The 21,716-nt window shown below is 42.0% G+C and overlaps 1 non-coding gene across 1 annotated transcript; it reads right to left on the bottom strand.

The window, feature by feature from the left end:
- Positions 1 to 9,429: 9,429 nt before the first annotated feature.
- Positions 9,430 to 11,971, bottom strand: LOC125531404 (uncharacterized). Its single transcript, XR_007293211.2, has 5 exons — positions 11,696 to 11,971; positions 11,540 to 11,613; positions 10,915 to 11,452; positions 10,005 to 10,826; positions 9,430 to 9,918 (listed from the first exon to the last, which is right to left on the bottom strand). It is a non-coding gene; the product is annotated as an uncharacterized LOC125531404 (transcript).
- Between the last annotated feature and the right edge of the window lie 9,745 nt (positions 11,972 to 21,716).

Genomic DNA, 21,716 nt, shown 5'->3' with positions numbered 1-21,716 from the left:
TTTGCAAATTCTTCGACGTTTCTGTCATATTCTGAAACTTTAGGCTATTCCTTGGTTTAGCTATATTATGTTTGATCTAACTTATTTGCAAAAAAATGAATCTTGACCTAACTTCTTAGATAAAAATTTCATAATCTTTAGGGCCTCTCACACATGAGTTAGATCCATCAATTGTTACTATTAATTTTTTCTGCATGACTACTCATAATCTTTACTACTTCTAGTACTATATTGGCACAATAGAGTCTTAAATTTTCTTTTGAGATATAATTATGCTTAGAGATGTCATGGTTTTTCTGAATGCGACATAAGAGAAGGGACCAGCAGTCTTGATAACAAAAAAAAATTAACCTACCAATTTTAACTCATACTAGTGCTGATTCGACTTGACTCTCGACTTCTGTAATCGTGTAACTGATTTGTCTCTATAGATTTCTAAACTCCTGAAGTTCTCCTCCTGTTACCACATAATTACATCATTTTTCCAGCAAATCAATGTAGTAATCTACAGTTTCCCTGTACAAATGCACATGGTTCTATCTATTATTTTTGGACTATTTCTTCCATTATTTCTTACTATGCTTGGATAATTAGATTATTGCAATATGAAATTCTCCTGATTTTGGTATGTGCTTCACTTGCATGGCGGGTTTAGTCACTGCATGGACGGCTAAGTATAGAACATATAGTGGGTCATCTCTCATAAGAAAATTAAGCTACCTAAACGTTTTCTGAACAGAACCCAACTTAACTTAGTTTGAGCTCTCATGTTGATGATTAATTAGGATTATAAGGTTGTTAGTAAACTAACACAATGTATCCCTGTTGTAGCAACAATATTTCTGATTTCCTTACTGAAAAAACTTCCATTTACTACATTTTTTTAATTGTGCATTTGGATAATGGCGACATTATGTCTTGACACAATTGGAATTGCATGATCACTGGAAATGGTAAGTATGCAAACTTCTGATGTAAGACATGATTAGAAGTTGTCGGTTGCTACTTTAGATAAGTAACCACTGTATGTATTATGTTATACTTCACCATTTCTGTATGTGTAATAGGCATGTAAGCATGGCTAAGAGGCCCACTGGACAAAACTGTTTCAAAACTTACTTTTCTAGAACATCTCTGAGGTTCAAAGCCAATATGTTGGTAAATTGTGACTTGTATTGTGGCCTTCTCGTGCATAGGTATGGACATCGCTTGTATTCCCTTTGATCTTAAACCTTGAATAAAATCCCTAGTTACCCTTAAAAAGAGCTATGGGAAGGAAGCATTAGGCCTTTTGGATCTAGCTTTCTCTAAATGATAACTCTTTTAAAGATTTGTGTACTCAGGCCCTACAGCCTAGGTAGTGTTTCTGTAGATAAATTCTATTGTGAGTTGTGACTATGTTTTGTTCAGTTTGTTCAGATAACCATTTAAAAAAGGACGTGACTAACTTCCGACTAGTCGGACGGTTGGAACACCCATTTCTCTTTCTTAATTGCTAATTATACATCTACATCTTCTTTTTCTTAATTACTAATCTCTTTCGGGACCGATGAAGGGCATGTACGTATTGATTCTACTTTCATGCATGCATGCAAACTACATGACAAAACAGATGATATCAGAAAAAGATTATTTCTATTTTAAAACTTTAAAATGTTTTGTAGCTCAAACTTTTGATCCGATTGAAAAAATGTTTTCATATAAAATGTTCGTCGCGACGAGATTTTTGAAACTAGATTTCATGTTGATTTTTTTTCGCGTAAAAAGTTACCAGGTTTGGACTACATAAGTTATTATGTCTTTGACACGTAAGTTACCAAGCTGTCACAGATATTATCGGACATGAAAAATGGTTTTCCAACCATTCTCCCCACGTGCACGTGCACATGCATGCATGCCCTAGTTGAAAAAAAACCATTGATGTTATTCTATATTCTCCGTATTTCAAAACTTCTGAATGTTTTGTATCTCAAACCGTCGCTCTGATCGAAAACTATTTTCACATAAAACATTCGTCGCGATGATATCTTCAAAACTAGATCCCACGTTGGTATGTTTTGACAGCATTTTTTGATAAAAAGTTATGGATGTGATTCGCAAGTTATCATGTCACTTGAGCATAAGTTATCATGTTGTTTACACAGAAATTACAGGGGCATATAAAATGGTTTCTTCGACCTTCTCCCTACTTGCACATTCACGCATGCCCTAGAGGATGCAAAATGCTAATGTCAGGGAGGATTCCACCAAATTTCAAAAAAATTAAAAATGTTTTGTAACTCAAACAACCGCTTCATTACAAAAAGTATTTTCACATGAGAAATTCGTTGTGACGAGACCTCCGAAACTAGAACTTATGTTGATATGTTTCGACAACTTTTTTGATTGAAAAGTTACCAGGCCTGGGATAACTAAGTTATCGCCTCTGTTATGTGTGTATTACCATGTTATTCATACACGAGTTATCAAAGGATGTTTATCAACAAGCCCCCCCCCTCCCGGTCAAAATTTATCACACCTGGACTAAGTAAGTTATCAACTCAGTTGTGCATATATTATCATGTTATTTACACATGAGTTACCGAGTCAAAGTTATTACCATGTTTGTACGTAAGTTATCGGGTCCACATGCGTAAATTACCATGTTATTCGCACAAAAATTACCGGGGACATATTTCTTCAACTTTATTTCCTTGTGTTAAAAGTTATCAACATGTTGCACATAAGTTATCTGGTCTGTGATGCATAAATTACCATGTTATTCATCCAGAATATATCAGGAGTGTATTACAAACAACCCCCATCTTATGATGTCATTCTTGCCCGTTCCGATTTTAGATCGCCGAAGCAATGACTATTTGAGTTCCTTGCCCGGCCGTCCGAACTCCATGCTACGGTGATGGTTGTCACTTTTTGGCATTTGTGGCATGCATGGAATTTTGCTCGGGACAATTATGAGATATCCCATCCACGGCGTACTGCTGGAAAAATCAAGGCGTATGTTCACTTGATTGTGACTCATTTGTTCAAACATGTGTCTGTTCATATGCGTGAGATTCATGCTTCTAGCTCCGCTTTGTCTCCACCGTCGGCAGGTACAGTTTTGATCTTTTCTGATGCAACAATCTTTGACGATCTTGATCAATCAGGTGCTGGTATTGTGGCGTTGAACCATTCTGGACACTTCCTTACGGCTTATTGCGAACCCTTCCTGGGGCGCTTGCACCTGGATATGCGGAGGCTCTGGCTCTTTGTCGGGCTGTTTATCTGGCTCGTGATGAGAGTTTTGATGATGTTGTTTTTGCTTCCGACTGCCTGTCGCTTGTCCAACGACTTCATTCTTCACTTCGGGACCGTTCTTCTGTCGGTTCGGTGGTGGCTAATATTTCACTAGCAGCTCATGGCTTCAGTTTTGTGGAGTTCAAGCATGTTCATCGGCATCTCAATGTAGTGGCTCATATGTTAGCTAAGTCTTGTAAGAATCACAGGGTTTTTTGTGTTTTTCATTCTGTTCCGGATTGTATTCAGAAAACTCTTTGCCATGTGGTTGCTTAGTTAATATTATGCCAATGTTAAAAAACCATCCCCGCCAAAGTTATCACAGTGTTTGTACGCAAGTTATCAGGTGTGTGGTGTGTAAATTACTATGCTCCTCACACAAAAGTTATTAGGAGTTGCTCCCGTCAAAGTTATCACAACATTTGTACGTAAGTTATCAGATGTGCGATGCGTAAGTTATCATGTTTTTTACACATTGACCCCATCGAATTAACATTGTCTATCGGTACAATCTAGGCGTTTTGCGATGGCACCATCATAGCCATGCGAGGTGAATTATGTTCCATTCTATTAACACTACATAGATGGGTTTTTTCTATGATGGTAATATATAAACTAAAAGTCAAGTATGAAAATACCCTTACATCTACTCCCTCCATCCGGGTTTATTAGGCCTCTCAGCATCACAAGCATGTCCCCTTTTATAAGGCCCCGCGTTGGAAAGGTGCATGCATGCAACCATTTCATTGGTTGTATTGAAAGCTATTGTGGTTGGTGCCATGGCTGAAAAGTTAATACATTTCATGTGTGCTTTTTCATTGGCTGCATGCATGTGAGAGAGTGCATTGGGAGTGGAATGGAAGAATTAATGTGAGCAAATTACTATGTGTCTTGGTCTAAGAGAAGTTGTCTTTAGGCCTAATAAATCCGGACAGAGGGAGTACACAAGAACTAGGCATAGAATAGGTGGTTATTGGACAAATATATTAATCCAACGACCAAGGATCAAATCCCATGAGTTGCCTATATTTTTCTCCTTTAATCAAGCATTGATTTTAGCATTAAAAGCCTGACTCAAGGCAGAGCCACTAAACGAGGCATTAATCCCATAAAATGAGCATGCACAGCCTTTGTTGGTTATGAAACTGAAGCCAGAAAATTAGGACAGAAGGAAGACGAGCGCGCATGATCCGGATCGAACAACGAAGGAGGCGTTCAGATCTGTTGTGAGTTTCCGATCGATCGGATTTTAGCTTTGTCGTTTAAAAAAATTCAAACATATTGTAGTGATGTATGTACTTTCAAGGTTACTTTTTATTCTCAGTTGTTGGGGACCTACAAACTACATGTAGATAAATTTTGACTATTAATTATTGTTTTTTTGTCAAAAACATAAATTAACTCTTTCGGTTGTGGTCTTTGTCCTATGAAGAACCATCTCTAACACACTAGACTAACGAACAATGAACAAATGCTACAAACGATGTTTTGCAAATTTTGATTTAATGATTTGGCGTGTCTAAATTCATCCTACAAAAAGACGCATGATTAAATTATATGTAACCCGTGCGACAAACGACTAGTTTCTACAATTTGGATATAATCAATTAGCCATCCTCATTCCTGAATCACTCTATATAATCTACAAACAAACAATTCCAGAAACATTTTACTAAACTTGCACGAAGAGCACAATTTTATGCTTGGTAATTTCGAACAATTGAGAGTCATTGAAGCTATGAAAGTTTCTTTAAGGGGTAAAAGTACCATTCATCATATCCCACACAGGGATTTTTCGATCCCACTTTTATGCCCACCCATTGATCATTCCCACCGCACAAGTCCTCACAAACCTGAGCGCCATTGCTTATCTACTAAATATTCACAAGATCTTTTAAAGGGCCAATCAAGTTGGAGAAAATGAGCATGGATAAATTTGTTAAATAGAACTCCTCAAAAACCAACAACAATCTCCCCCACTTTTATTACCAAGGTGTGACATTACAACAACGTAACTGAAAGGAGCTAACAAATTTCTGAAACTTATCAAGAGACATGAGAAGCAGCAGAATCATGCCAGCCAACACAGATCCAGTACGCTCATGTCAATGATACACTACAGGTTGCCGGGACAGGGAGGAGATCAAACCCAGAGGTGGGCCGTTAGGGAATGGCGCCCTGGCAGCACTCGGGGTGGTTAAAACAACAAACGGGAGTGAGACAACAGCCGGGCCTCAACTCCGGGTTCACAGGCCTGCCCTGCACCTTCACCGACGCAGCAATCGTCAGGAGCAGGCAGACCTGCACGAGGAGGGAAACTAGGAAGGCACGGAGGTGACCCATCTCCATCGTCTCGTCTATTCTTGGCAGCAGAGATGATACGGGAGAGAAAGAGAGAGAGAACAATATTTCTACTTCTGGACGGATATTTTTCTTTTTATTGTCACTACAGGTCTCCGGAAATCTCTCTATATGGAACTATGCACGAAGATTGCGTTTCACCATAATAAATTGAGGGAAGTAATAATACTCGTTAATGAGGTGTTGCTTACTGGATAAAGTCAAGGACAATTCATCATGATGTATTCTTCTTTGAAATTTATTCAGTACCTTTAATTTATATGGAAGACATTTATTACTCTATATATTGTACTACAAGGCAATGAGTTGTCATTGCGAGGATATTGGCGGTATCAATCAATCCTTACGAAATTGCTATACGCACACATGAAATTGAATTATCCATCGTAAATTCGAAAAAAAGAAGAAAAAAAACATGTGTTACATGTGAAGTCTAATCCACCAAGTACTAGTAAAATACACATGCGTTGCTACAGGCTACAACGCATATAAATGCATCAAACAATAATCAAGGTAGTCTCAAAGGTCGAAGCTCATTTCTCCTTCGTATATCCAGACGTGTTCGGACATCAAACAGGAGTCTAGCGGGCTCCCTAATATTCAACCATCTCAACGGTCCAGGCTCACCTAAATCGAGTGCATACGTGGAGAGAAATGTAGTTGTCCGAATTATCCACAATTGTCGGGGATATACCGCGCAGTATAAACCGTCGGATGTATGACCCGACTGGAGCTTGGCGACACAATGTCGACCCGCTTGGACCTGGCGGTTTACGATTCATCGGAGACCCGGCGGGCGGGTCAGATGGATGACAAGGCCCAAGGCCCAGAAGACCGGCTCGTATTATGGTGGGCCGACTTAAGAGGAAAGGCATAAGGAATATTCTCCTACAAAGGAAGCAAGACTAGGACTCCACTTGTAATAGAATAGTCCTAATTCTACTAGGACTAGTGATGTAACCCGCCCCTTCAACATATATAAGGAGGGGCAGGGCTCCCCAAAGAGGGCCAAGTAAGAAGAAACAATCTCTAGGGCTAGACACAAAGAGCTGGCTTACCGGCGACTTCCTCATGATTATAGTGAGACCTAGCCACAAACAGCATGTAGGGCTATTACCGGATGATGTTTACCGGGCCCCGAAGATGTCTAAATTCTTGTCTTATGTGTTGCCTCTCTCGTCCCGATCAACCCCTCTCAAGCTATCACATAGATGCGTTGGCCTCACGACTAAGTCCTCACACTAAGACATCTGCCGTGACAATTCCACGACAGTTGGCGACCACCGTGAGGCCTGCACACAGTGATGTTGAGTTCTTGAAGGAATCTTTTTCAGAGTTTCGAGAAGTTCGCAATTGGCCGGATGAAGAAAGTTCGGCAGAAAATAGTCTTTGGCAGAGCCGGCAAATCCCACGTTTGTGATCAGAATTGTTATTAACGTTGGAGCTGGCAATATGAGTTTTTGAACTGAAAACATATTAGGGTTTGGAGTTCTGATGTGCGCCCCCAACGCAAAATGATCCGTCGAATCCGATCTGGTAACTAGCAATAAAGTTTGGTGAATTTTTTCGAATGTAGGAGACCCAAACCGGACACCCAAATCGGGTCGGATCTGACAGGGAACCAGGCGTAACAGCCGAAAAGCCCGCTACAAGCAATATCGCCCGAGATATTGGCGTACCTGCTCAGACTGCAAAGCAAACAGCGACAGCGGCAAAAACGTCATATCAATCATCAATTAGGAATCAATGGAAGCAGTGGATTTTTTTATCACGGTTTGGCTGTTATTTTTTCTTTCCGATCTGGCGTTGCCACTACTAATCGGAAGCAGTAGATGCTAGAATAAAACGCATCCAAGGAGTACTACTTCTCTTGAGCAATTCAAGTCCCAAAGGGCATCAACGTATGGAAAGGCTACATGCATGGCTGTTTAAGGCCCTTTTCGTTTAATCCCGTCCCCGCCGGTATTGGGCCAAAACCCGGCCAATGCGGGTGGGTTTAGCCCCGGCCGGGGTTGGATCCCGGCTTGTCATTATATGTGTCTTCGGTTGGACCCGGTCTGGGCCAAATCCCTCGCAAACCGCGTGGAAATCGCAGGGAAATGACCCATGCGGCCCATCACGTGGAAGCGAACCTCTCGCGAATCATTACGCGAGCTCTCGCTCTCTCGCCCCGACCTTCTCTCCCTCTCTCCATTCAGCGACGCCGGCGCCGGCGCCGAAGACGCTGCCGGAGCATATAGCGACGACGCGCTTCCTCCTTCCCCTTCTTCTCCCGCACAACATTCAAAGGAAACGGCACAAAGCTCGGCGGCGACCCAGACAGCCATGGAGCCTGGCCGAAACCCTAGTTGACTTCGACCAATCTTCCCCGCCGCCTCACGCCGGAGAAGAGGAGGCAGCCGGCCAAAAGACCTTCAGGTTTGTTCTCTCTGTCTCTCTTTGTGATTATCCCCTGTCTACTCCCCCTTCTCTCTCTATCTGCAGCAAGGGATAAACCGAATGCATAAAAAATCGATATGGATTGCTTGGTGACATGTATTTGTTCCCTGAGGCCTTGTTCGGTTCAAGAGTGTATAATCCTCTAGTGGATTTAATCCTCTAGAGGATTGGGTGATCCCCCACCCTGCACCAAATCCCCTCAGGGAACAAATACATGTCACCAAGCAATCCATATCGATTTTTTATGCATTCGGTTTATCCCTTGCTGCAGATAGAGAGAGAAAGGGGAGTAGACAGGGGATAATCACAAAGAGAGACAGAGAGAACAAACCTGAAGGTCTTTTGGCCGGCTGCGTCCTCTTCTCCGGCGTGAGGCGGCGGGGGAGATTGGTCGAAGTCAACTAGGGTTTCGGCCGGGCTCCATGGCTGTCTGGGTCGCCGCCGAGCTTTGTGCCGTTTCCTTTGAATGTTGTGCGGGAGAAGAAGGGGAAGGAGGAAGCACGTCGTCGCTATATGCTCCGGCAGCGTCTTCGGCGCCGGCGCCGGTGTCGCTGAATGGAGAGAGGGAGAGAAGGTCGGGGCGAGAGAGCGAGAGCTCGCGTAATGATTCGCGAGAGGTTTGCTTCCACGTGATGGGCCGCGTGGGTCATTTCCCTGCGATTTCCACGCGGTTTGCGAGGGATTTGGCCCAGACCGGGTCCAACCGAAGACACATATAATGACAGGCCGGGATCCAACCCCGGCTGGGGCTAAACCCACCCAGATTGGCCGGGTTTTGGCCCAATACCGGCGGGGACGGGATTAAACGAACAGGGCCTGAGGGGATTTGGTGCAGGGTGGGGGATCACCCAATCCTCTAGAGGATTAAATCCACTAGAGGATTATACACTCTTGAACCGAACAAGGCCTAAAGGAGGAGTCAACGATGGGAAGACATGGACTCAACATCCATCTCCGCCTCTTGTGCTGTGGCCGGTCGTGCTCGAGCCACGGGAGAATCGATTTTAACCCCCCAGCTCGCGTGCCTTTGATCTTAAGCCCCTCTGTTCGTTTGCCCTTCTCTGAACCCCCCCCCCCCCCCCCCAGTTCTGTCTACTTGTTGCTGGTACCCCCCTTTGGCATTGTTAACAACTTTGTTAGTATATAACTAACATATAGAAATAGGAATAGACAAAAGTACCCCTCTGTTTGAAAGGCACATCTCTGTACCTTGTCCGAATTTTCAAACATGCTCCACAAAATATTTTGGCCAAATAAGAAATGACATGATTTTCTAAAGCTGTGTGCTATGTTTCAGAAAAAAAATTGACATGATTTTGCTGTAATCAATAGGCTTCCACACAAACAGACTGGAAATAATATAGGGTCACAATGATTCAATGATAGCATAGAGAATAATTCAGCCATGTTCTACAGGACTTCATGACAGCAAAATAAGTGAGTCTTTACCTCACATACATAGGAAATAAAAGTGAGTCTCTACCTCACTTACAGAGCAAATAAAAGTGAGTTTGCATCTCACATACACAACAATAAAAGTGAGTCTCCACTAACAGCCAAGTTCATTACAGCCACAAACAAGCTCAGAGGTCGCTTAATTTCTTCCTCTTAGGTGTCATTTTCTTCTTCTTTCCTTTTGCTGGAGGTTTTGGTGGTGGGGTAGAAGCTTGGCTCCTTGTGACAGGTCCAGGACTATCTTGAGCTGCAGCTTGGCTTCTTGTGACAGCTCCAGGACTGCTACAAGTGGCATCATTCTTGCTCTTGGTTGGTGTAGATGGAACGGTATTGCTAACGGAAATATCAAACCATGGAGATGGATTCTTTTCCCCCCTACTTTTCCTACAAAAAGAAGCAATTAGAACTATTTTCATGTAAAAGAACCATGGTATTATAGATAGAAAACAGCAACAAGTACTACTATGTACCTTTTCTTTGTTCCATTTTGAGGACAACCAGCTTCTCTATGTCCTATCTCCCCACATTTTTTGCATTTGTTCAAGGATCCTTTCCTTGATCCACCTTCCCACCAACTCTTTATCCTCTATTTTCTTGTTCTTCCAGCACCTTTCTTCTTGCCTATTGGAATTGGTGGACGCAACACAAAGCCTGTGTCCACGTGTGGCCATTGATTCTTGTCCGTAAGGGGCTCAATTACAAACAGCCAATACCAGAGGGTCCCCTATTGCCTTCTTCACTTGATTCATGAACCAAGCCCAATTATCTCCATTTTCAGACTCAATAAAGCCATACGCCACCGGGAACATCCAATTGTGATCATCCAATGCGGTGACTACAGCTAGCTGACCATTCCACTTTCCATTTAAATGAGTTGAATCTATGCTAATATATGGCCTACATCCATTCACAAAACCATCTATGCAAGGCTTGAAAGCGATAAATAGCTTGCTGAAATGCACTTCACCTTCATGTGTGGTCGTATCAATCTCAACAATACTCCCCGGAGACCTCAATTCTATTTCAGCCTTGTAGTTGTACAACATCCTGAAACTTTCTTCCCAACTCCCATATAAGCCGTCTGCTGCCTTTTGTTTGCCTTTCCACACTGTGTGATAGTTAAGTGTGACATGATGCTCATCTTGCAAGTCTTTAAGTATCTTCACAGCACCAACGGTTGGATCCTTCTTCAACATAGCTACTGCCTTGTCGGCAACCCATGATTGAGATGTCATTCTTGTCACTTTTCCACTCGTTGAACTACAAATATGCTCCATTTGGTGCTTCACAACCTACAACAAAAAATGGTACAGATCTGAAGGTTATTACTATGACAAAAAAATGAAGCAAGAAACATATAAAGCACAAAAAGGCAGTTACCATCACACAATTTCCATCCCTTCGCCAACTAGCAGTTATAGCCCATTTGCAAGGTTCACCTATTATGGATTGACCTTTGCAAAAAGCCCGAAACCTCCCCGGCTCATTTTTTTGGGTGCCATATTCAAACTCTCCATTGACAGCCCACTGTTTTAAAGCCTTTCTAAATTCAACCATGTTAGGATAAGGTGTCCCTATATCCATGGCTGGGTTTCGTTCATCCCAGGCAATAAGTGGCTCCTCTGTAGCCTTATCATCAACAACAATATCTGCATCTTTGATATCATGTAAGTCAGACTCCACATCAGGAGTAGGAAGCTCAGTTGCTCTCTCATCCGGCTCTGTTTTTAAACCAAACAGAGCAAACATGGCTTTCTGGTCCGGCGGTTTTTCATCTCCATCGTTTTCTGGTTCAATCACAAAGCTTGACCAATCAATAGTAGCACTACCATTTTCTACTTCATTGCCTGAGATCGCCCCCGTGGTTAGGTTTATCACACTGGATTGGTTAGAATCATGCACAAACATTGCATCGATCCTATTCAATATAGACAGAAAAAAATCAGAAAATGCACACACCAAAACTCATGCATACATCAATTAGAACAGGGGAATATGATGTTACCTTTTCAGATCCATCACACCCCTTAGTCAATCCAGCCCCTCCCACTCAAATCCCATGCAAATCACACACAAAACCTAGGGTTCCACGATTTAGAAACTGTACCAGAAGAAGAGCACAAAATCTGTGAAAAATACAAAGGGGAAGAGGTTGCCTTACCTTGGGCCAGCGATGGGAGGCGGCGGATGGGGGGGAAACACGGCGGAGTAGGGCGGCGGACGGCGGGCGTAGCGGCTCTGGCGACTGGCGGCTGGCGGCTAGGTCAAGTCGGGAAGGGGAGATAGAATGAAGAACGGGCCAGGCCTCGGGCCTTTGTCTCGTGCGTTTGAGGAAAACTGGACGAGAGCAGATTTGGCATTTTCAAATTTGTTAAGTCCAGATTCTTTCCTTATGCGCTAAATGAATAGATAACAACGCTCAAGGGGCAAGCGAGCCAAAATTAGAACACGTCGGGGGCTTGAGAGAAAGGCAAACGAACGGAGGGGCTTAAGATTTAAAGTCGCGTGAGCTGTGGGGGGGGGGGGGGGGGGGGGGTGTTAAAATGGATTCTCCCCTCGAGCCACCCCGGCCTCCGTCGCCTCGGTCCCGGTTCTCCTGGGCCATGGCCGAGCCGCCGCCGGTTTTCTGCCTCTCCTTGTTGGAGCCGCCTCAACAGACATACGATCTGCCCGGCGTCGTCTAGCAGCCATCGTCAAGTCGCCACCTGTCGCCGTCGGCGAGCAGTCCACAGCAGCACCATGAGCCGGCCACCACTACTTCACCTTCACCGGCGTTGCTTTGAGCCGCCGCCCCCCGCAGCTCCAGGTTGCCCTCTCCATTTTGAACCGCCGCCTTGAGCCGCCAAGGGCCTCGCTCCTGCTTCGCCGAGCCGCCGCGTCCTGCCGGCTGTGAGCTGTCGTATCCTTGCGGCCTTGAGCCGTCCCTACAAACCGCCACACGGGCCAACCTGCAGGTAACTGTTGCGAACCGCTGCGCTGTCGGTCTTCGCCGTCACCGATGCGAGCCGCTACCTCCATGGCCTTCGTCGAGCTGCCGGTTCGCACCTCGCTTCTACCACGATCAAGCCGCCTTGAGCCGCTGCTACCGCGGTGACCCCCTGCGAATCCGCTGCATCTGCCACTAAGTACAAAGAAGGGACTGACAGATTACCTGCCGCTTTCAATACTGGAGGAAAGAACTTGGTTTTCACCATAAAGAACTGAAGCGTTGTGTATGTCTGAAGTCTGTTTTGGCCACTAGAGTAATTGGGGAGATTATCGGTGCCACTACACGTTAAAGTTGTTCAGAGAATGCACACCCAGATTGCAAATACGTTTCTGTGGTTGGCCTTGACCATGTCATTCACCAGTGTACAGTGGATTGACACAACTGGTCGCTCCAAAGAAAATTCGTTTGGTTACCACTATGAGGAATCTTGCAGTGTATTGGCACAATTGATTACAACGGGGAAAGTTATTTATGGATTATCCGTACGGACAAATCAGGTGAAGTTTGTTCAATCAATTTTTATTAATATATTTTTGTTTTCTAAAGAACAATTATTCTGGTTTGTGATATTTTTTCGTAGGACCGTTATAAATTACAAAGGTGTCGCAAAGGGGCGTGCGTCGGTATTATTTTTGCATTAGAGCTTGTCCGTGTCGTGTTGCTAGACGCATACGTGCGCAGGTCGCCGCCCCCGTTTTATCAAAACACGGGACTGATTTGTCGTCCGTGCCTGCGGCCGGCTCACCCGTGTCCGTGCCGCTTTCCAACACCATTGCCGACTCACCCGTCCGCACCGGTTTACAACGTCGTGATCGGCTCATATGTCTGCTCCCGTGGCCGACTCGGCCGTGATTGATTTCAGCTTCACCATGGTGATCATCAACCTCACGGTGGATAATTTCTGACTTAACATATCAGGTGAAATCCATCCAGTATATTTTTTGTATTATATATTGCTTTTCTTTAAAAGAGCAATTACTCTGGCTTGCAAGTTTCCCAATGCAGGACAAGTTGTCTATTGCAAAAGAGACTATTATATCACTGAGCTGTTGAATAACTCATGCCGGTTTATATCACGGCCAAGTATGAAGAATCTCAAGCCAACTCCTCGAGTCGTCTTAAGACTCGGGGGCTATGATGACATGACTCAATAAATGATTGTCAGTTTAAAGCAGATTCAAGAACTCCGGGTCATTGGAGAGAAAAATAACCCGGCCCTGGAGGCTACTGCCTTATTGGCGAATATTTTAAGGCCGTCAGAAAAATTCTCGCTTAAAAAGAAGGATTCCAGTTTAAAATCCGGCTCAAGGTAAACCTGTCTCCCACAAAACTTTGAATCTCTCAATATCCGGTTTGAAGTTCTGGTTCAAAAAGAAATTCATCTCTCGCAAATTCGAGTTCTGAGGAAAATTAAAGGGACCAAAAAGAGTCTATTGCAAAGCACAACTCAAACATAGGTACCCTGCTTCAACGACCATTGGGGGCGGATTGTATTCGAATCTAGCTTAACCCCTTTTGGGTTCGACTCTGATCGTATTCGAATCAGAGTCGTTAAAAAAGTCTCAAGGTCATTTGGGGGCTTCCTGTTCAAACATAGATCGTATTCAAATCAAAGAGAACATAGTTGTCGATACCCTCTTGATTGGCACAATGCCAAACCCACTAGGGGGCTTCTTGATCATATTCGAATCATAGCTTAACCCCTTTTGGGTCTGACTTTAATCGTATTCGAATCAGAGTCGTTAAAAAACTCTCAAGGTCATTTGGGGGCTTCCTGTTCAAACATAGGTCGTATTCGAACCAAAAATAACATAGATGTCGGTACCCTCTTGATCGGCGCAACGCCAAAACCACTAGGGGGCTTCCCGATCATATTTGAATCCTAGATTAACCCCTTTTGGTCCGGCTTACTGATCGTATTCGAATTAGAAGCCTCACTCTTTTCTCTTTGTTTGACTTAAATTTTTTGAAAACAGTCTTTTGGGTTTGTCTTGAGACTTTTTGTTCATATCTGAAGCATATATGTGGTTTCGATTCACCCGGCTTGACTTTGGATGATAAGTCGCCATCATATGACAATCATAAACATTTGGAAGTTTTGGCTTCTAAATATTGGGTTATCACCCTTACTGCACAGGTATCCTAAACCGATAGTACGATTCAAATATCACAGGAACCAGTTTTCCAAACCATATTATATTATTCAAATCTTTAATAGCCAACATGGCTAGATTTTTATTATGGTTATCAATAGCCAATATTATGATGGAGATCTCCAAAGTCGCTTCAGCGCAATGGTTATTATTTTATTAATGGACATAATTTATTTTTATAATGGAGGGAATAGTCCCGAGTCGCTGCAGGCTTACAACCCGGCACTTGGGGGCTATATTATTCAAATTGAGATTACATCAAATATGCAAGTCCCATGTCACTGCCAGCATGCACCATGTCACTTGGGGGCTAATGTAAAGTCATTTTTTGATCAACTTATTGAAGACCCGACTCATCCCATTGTAATGAGCCGGCCCTTGGGGGTTACCAATTGCTCCTGTCGAAAATTCAAGATACACAAGCCTTAATCCATTATATTGAAAGATCTACTACTCAGTTAGTAGAGTACAAAGCTCTTAACCTTGTGGACGTGGGTTCAAGCCCCATGGTGAAGATTACATCATATGATGTTATTATCAATGAATCATATACAAAGTCTCAGCTCAGTAATATCTTACTGAGTCGGCCCTTAGGGGCTACACGTTGCTGCTCAAATTTACATGATCATATTTACAAAGTCCCTACTCATTATTGCATAATGACCCGGCCCTTGGGGGCTACACTGGTTGAAATTTTTATGAACATAAGGCAATTACAAGTCCCAGGTTGCTACAAGCATGACAATCCGGCACTTGGGGGCTACAGGTGATATGCATATAAAGGAGGAATAACTTCAAATTCTCAGTTTTGAGCAAATCGGGTATTATATTATTATTGAAGAAATCTGCAAAGTTTATGACCCGGTGTCATCATAAGATTAACCTGGTATCAGCAACAATTACATGACCCGACATCATTTGTTTATAACCCGACAATTTTGGCAATCATAAATCGGCAAAATCTACATCTTTAAGTCGGCTGAATATCAGTTGAATATTTCAAGACCAATATTTGTGTCAAATCAGAGCATTGAAGGCCGACTCAAATGGATTATTTCTTATAATCTTTCTTCACAAGAGCCAATGTCAGCAAATGGATTATGAAGCTGGCTTATTGACCCGGATTTTCCAGGAGAAGATGTCAAGGACTTAAGGATGATCAGGTGCCGGCTTACAAGAATATTTAACCCGGAGCACAACCTGTCAAATTTGTTTTTGTGTTTATGTTGCAGGATTAGTTTAACATGGATAAATCCAAATTAAACTGGGGCTAATGTCGGGGATATACCGCGCAGTATAAACCGCCGGATGTATGACCCGACTGGAGCTTGGCGACTCACTGGCGACCCGCTTGGACCTGGCGGTTTACGATTCATCATAGACCCGGCGGGCGGGTCAGATGGATGACAAGGCCCAAGGCCTAGAAGACCGACTCGTATTATGGTGGGCCGGCTTAAGAGGAAAGGCATAAGGAATATTCTCCTACAAAGGAAGTAAGACTAGAACTCCACTTGTAATAGAGTAATCCTAATCCTATTAGGACTAGTCATGTAACCCGCCCCTTCAACATATATAAGGAGGGGCAGGGCTCCCCAAAGAGGGCCAAGTAAGAAGAAACAATCTCTAGGGCTAGACACAAAGAGCCGGCTTACCGGCGACTCCCTCATGATCATAATGAGACCTAGCCACAAACAGCATGTAGGGCTATTACCGGATGATGTTTCCCGGGGCCCTGAGTTGTCTAAATTCTTGTCTTATGTGTTGCCTCTCTCGTCCCGATCAACCCCTCTCAAGTTACCACATAGATGCGTTGGCCGCACGACTAAGTCTTCACACTAGGACATCTGCCGTGACAATTCCACGACAACAATGGTATTTCTGACACACGATCCAAACGCAAAGAAGCCCACCCCACAACAGCCCCTTCGCTTTTCCTATCGAACGCTCCCCTTCCCGCTCGATTTCCCACTGTAGTGGGACATTTCTCACTGGAGCCCTCTCCTTTAAATCTGGATGACACCTACCTCACGTTTGACATGGCATCCTCTCTTCTTCGCACCTTACTTCCCCACGGACCGCGAAGAAGGAGTCCCCCGCCAACCGCCCCTCTCTTCCCTGACCCCTTCATCCCCGTGTTCGTGTCGATCCGCCACCGCCATCAAGGGGGAGCAGGCGTGCGCCGCCCGTGACGCCCCTGATCCAAGGCAGGTCTGATGTGTTCCGCATCATTACCATGTTGCAATATACAGTTGAATGTTGTGCATTACCATGAAACAAAATATGATGTATGTTTACTACTGGTCCACTCTATTGCTTCAGTAGTTGTGGAAAGCATCTACACGTTTTGTATTTGGAACACGATTAAATTTTGGATGGACACGAGGGATGCTGCTCAAACCGGGCATTTGAGGCCCGTTTGAGGCGTCCGTCTGGGTCGGATTTTTTTATCAATCACTGACCGGGCCGTTCGCCCGGGCATTTGAGGCGGGTTTGGGGTGTCCGGCTATAGATGCTCTCAAGTGGCATGAGGGTTGTTATACGGGGTGAGGAACCAGGAGAGTACGTGCTTCAAGGCAGAGTGAGAAAACCTAGGTGCATCTGTATTTATTCTAAAAAACGCATTTTGAACTTGTTTAAAATGTCCAAAAAAAACCTAAACAAAATGTCATGCGTACATCTCTGTAAAATTATGTGTGCGGCATGAAGTTTTATGAAAACATGTCTTTATACTTTGCCGCGGCAAAAGAATGACAAATTTCGGTGCGGGAAAATAGTGTTCCACGAGGCATTCTTTTTTTTCCTTTTTGTACAGGGCACAAAAAGTCATTCTTTTGCAAAACTTTATGTTCACACATAAAACATGGAGATGTATGCGTGCAAGTTTTTTTTGGTTTTCTTTTTGGCATTTAGAAATGTCATTTCTAAAGTAGATGCATATGTATCTGAGTTCATCCATGTATTTTCCCTTCGAGGCATGAACCTAACAAGCTATGCCGACCAAGCGCAGACCCTAAAGGACATTCACTCTCTTTTCCAAAAGGAAGGGGGACTTTTACTTTTGTTTGTGAGAGATAATTACTCTCTTCAAGGCTCTCAATATTGTTGCTACCTCCAAAGTTATATCAGACTCCGCAGTTTACCTATCCTACAGTTTTTTTCATGGCAGAATGTACATGTGTTGCCACACTTTGTTATCTTTGGCTCACCATTACAACAAATATTAAGAGCACCCAAAGGTATCAGAATAATGTAGCATCCAATTAACAATCAATAAATATCGGAAACGCTAGCTGATGACCGTTCGCCAGGGGCAATCCCAGCGAATGTGCTTTCTCCTGTCGGATTTCTTGCACGGATCTTGGCAAACACACGTCAAATTTTTAAGCTGTTCGCTGTGATACAAAAACTGACGAACCATACCCTATTTAGAAACCCCACTACCCACCAAACTGACTAGCTATTGAGCCTCCACCGAGGGTGCCTGGGATTGAATTCCAACCTCTCATTTTCTCTCCCTTTTTATGTAGATGGGAAAATATTACTTTTTTAACTTAGGCACATGGCAATTTTACTAAAAAATATTAACATGACAGATACATATCTTTTGTACATGGCAGTTTTATTATAAGTAACGTGCCATTTTTATTATTAAGATAATTTTTTCACTTAGGTACATGGCGATTTTACTAAAAAAAATTAACATGGCACTTTATAAGATTTCTACATGGAAGTTTTATTATTAATAACATGGCATTTTTATTATTAAGAAGTTAGCATTTTTCTGTAGTGTTTACAAGTGAAGTTTGCTTTTTTACTTCCCCTAAGAAAAGTTTGCTTTTACATGGCTTTTTCATTATTAATAAGATGGCATTTTTATTTTTGGGAGGATGTCAGTTTTATTACAGAAGAGCATGTCATTTTTTTATTATTGTTGGCATGACATTTTTATTATTAAGAAGATGGTAAGAGCATGGAAATATGTATATTGATAGGAAAATTTTCTTTTATTTATTTCATTTGACACGACATTTTTTATGATTTTTACATAGTGTAATAAATAAATAAATAAATAAATAAATAAATAATATACAACATGTCATTTTTTTTGGGTCCATGGCAAATATAAAGAAGAGAAGAGTTAACTGGGCCTATGGGCCTATGAGTTGTTCGCCCTGGATCTCTGTGTGGCAAACCATCCAGAGAGGGAGCGAAACGGGCGCTCCTATTCGGTGAAATCACCAATTAAGGAGCACTCTTTGCAAAAATCACTCCCACCTTCTCAAATGGTGACAAGTAGTGTACTTCATGTACGCCATTTCTTGCAATCTGTGAGTTTTCTTTTTTTCCATCGATCGGCTTATTCAAAATGCTTTATCTCTTAAATCGTGCGTCCAAATCTTGAACCCTTTTCACCATTAGATTTCTTGCGTCGAGATCTTCAAAAATCTATGTCATGTTGATAGGATTTGATGAACTTTTTTTCACGAAAAACAACACTGGAAGCACGATTTTTTTCCCTTTCGAGAGGCACAGCCGCGCCTCTCGCGAAAGAAAAAAACATGTTTCTTTTTGTTTCAGGGAAGCATGGTCGTGCCTTTCGTGGAAGCAAATCCGTTCCTCCCGCGGAAACAAAATCGTGCCTCTCGCGAAAGAAAAAAAAATAGTTTTTTCTCCGTTTTTTGAGAGACACGACTGTGGCTCTCGCCAAAGTAAAATCGTGCCTCTCGCGGAAAGAGAAAGACGTGTTTTTTTTCTGTTTCCGAGAGGCACAGTCGTGGCTCTCCGCGGAAGCAAATCCATGCCTCTCACGGAAGGAAAAAAAAAGAACATGTTTTTTTCCATTTCACAGAAGCAAATTAGCGCCTCTCGTGTAAGCAAAACCATACCTATCGTGAAAGGGAAAAAACAAGCGTTTTGTTTTCATTTCCGAAAGGCACGACCGTCCCTCTCGCAGAAGAAAAAAAAAACGTGTTTTTCCATGCAATTTTTTTGTCAACAAGCTAAGTAAGACCTATGGAAAACCGAAAAGTCGAAAAAACCAGGGGAAAACATCTAAAACGCTGAAAACGTGTGCGGAAAATAAAATAAAAACAAAATCCGACAAGAGCGCACAGAGCGCGACACATGGTAGTGTCTAAGGGCGCGTCAAGTGACGCGCTCTCAGCCCATCCAACCTAACCCTTTGGAAGGCTCCCGAAGGTGCGAGCGTACATGCAAGCGCGCACCGCACCCTCGGTCGCACCCCTATTGGGCCAGCCCATAAGCAAAGCAGGACACCCCAATTTTTTTGTTTCTTTTGCTTTTTACTTTTTTCCTGTTTTCATTTTTTCCTATTTAAAATAATTCAAAATTAAAAAATCAAAATCTCAAAAAGTGAATTTTGGTAAAAATTCCAGAAATCATAAAATTTTCATGGTTTTAAAATGTCCAAGATTTTGACCAAAAATATTCGTTATTGAACAAATGCTCGTGAATTAAAAAAATGTTCACGAATTCAAACAAATAATTTAAAAAAATGTTTGATTTCAAAAAAATGTTCGCAATTTCGAAAGAATGAAAATTTTTATTTTGATGTACAATTTTTGATGAGCACTTCTTAATAATGATGAACACAGTTTTGTATTGGATGAACAAATTTTGAATTCGACGAACAATTTTTTGAACTTGATGAACAAAATTTGTTTTCAAGAACATTTTTTAAGAAAGGATGAACAAATTTTGAATTTGATGAACATTTATTCATTATCGTTAGAATTTTTTTTGAATTGATGAATGTTTTTAAATCCCATGAAAACAAATGAATTCAATGTAGATTTTTTGAGTTGATAAATGACTTTTATTGATGAACATTTTTTACACTAGTGAACCTTTTTTTGAATATGGTGCACGAAAAAATGTTTGCAAACAAAATTTGCAAAAATATGAAAACGTAATGAAGAAAATTAGAGAAAAGAAAAAGGAGAAGGATAAATGAAAAAAAAAGAAAAAGAAAAACGAAAAACGAAAAAGAAGGAAAAACGAAAGAAAAAAATGAAACTGGGCCGGCCCATACATACATGCCATATCGGAGCCACCTAGCGAAATGTTAGCTCGATCCTGTGTGGGGAGGTCCTATTGGGTGCCACAGGCGCTAGAAGTCCTCCCTGGCGCCTACTACACGGCCGTGTTGGGCCGGCCCAACAAACGTGTACAACATCGAAAAATCATTGCGTTTAAAAAATCGCAAAAATAAATGATCTAGACAGGTTTCGAACTCATGCAGTTCCACCAGTCATACGTAACAGCGCAGAGTATGTAATAATGAAGTTGCCTTGCTATTTTATTGCACAAAACTGTACCAATTAATATTTTGTGAATTATTTGACGAAAAAAATCGTGAATTTGAAAAGGTTCATAGATTTCGAACAAAGTTCATCAATTTTTAAGAAAAGTTCATCAATTTTAAAACAAAAAGTTCATCAAACTTGGAAAAAGTTCATGGATTTTCAAAATTAGTCCATCAATTTTCAAGAAAAGTTCACAAACTTGAAAAAAAGTCATCAATTTTGAAAAAGTTCATAAAATTTGAAAAAATCACCGAAATTGAAAAAAGTTCACGGATTTTTTTAAAATAGTTCAATCATTTTCTAGAAAATTTCACATACTTGAAAAAAAGTTCATTAAATTTGAAAACAGTTCATCGAAACTGAAAAACTTTCATGAACTTTCTAAGAAAGTTCATCGATTTTTAAAAAGTTCATCAAATTTGAAAAACAAGTTCATGATTTTTTTTAGAAAAGTTCACAAAAATTGAAAACAGTTCATGGTTTTGGAAAAAACGTTCATTGATTTTGAAGAAAAAGTTCATCGATTTACAATCACACATTTAAGAAAAATAAATAAAAATAAAAAGGACAGAAAAAAAAAGAAACAAAAAAAGTAAATGTGAACTGGAGAAAGAGTAAGGACGTAGTGCATAAGCTAGCGATGGTCGTAGTGGCTAGCATGGTGCGCTGTGAACGTGTAGGTCCTGTCCTGGGTTCGAGTCGGCGCAGCTCTCT

The sequence above is a fragment of the Triticum urartu genome, chromosome 5A (assembly GCF_056163025.1).
Source record: "Triticum urartu cultivar PI428250 chromosome 5A, HENAU_Tu73, whole genome shotgun sequence".
Taxonomy (NCBI): domain Eukaryota; kingdom Viridiplantae; phylum Streptophyta; class Magnoliopsida; order Poales; family Poaceae; genus Triticum; species Triticum urartu.
The sequence above is the reverse complement of the archived record's forward strand: the minus strand, read 5'-3'. Positions and strand labels throughout refer to the sequence as shown.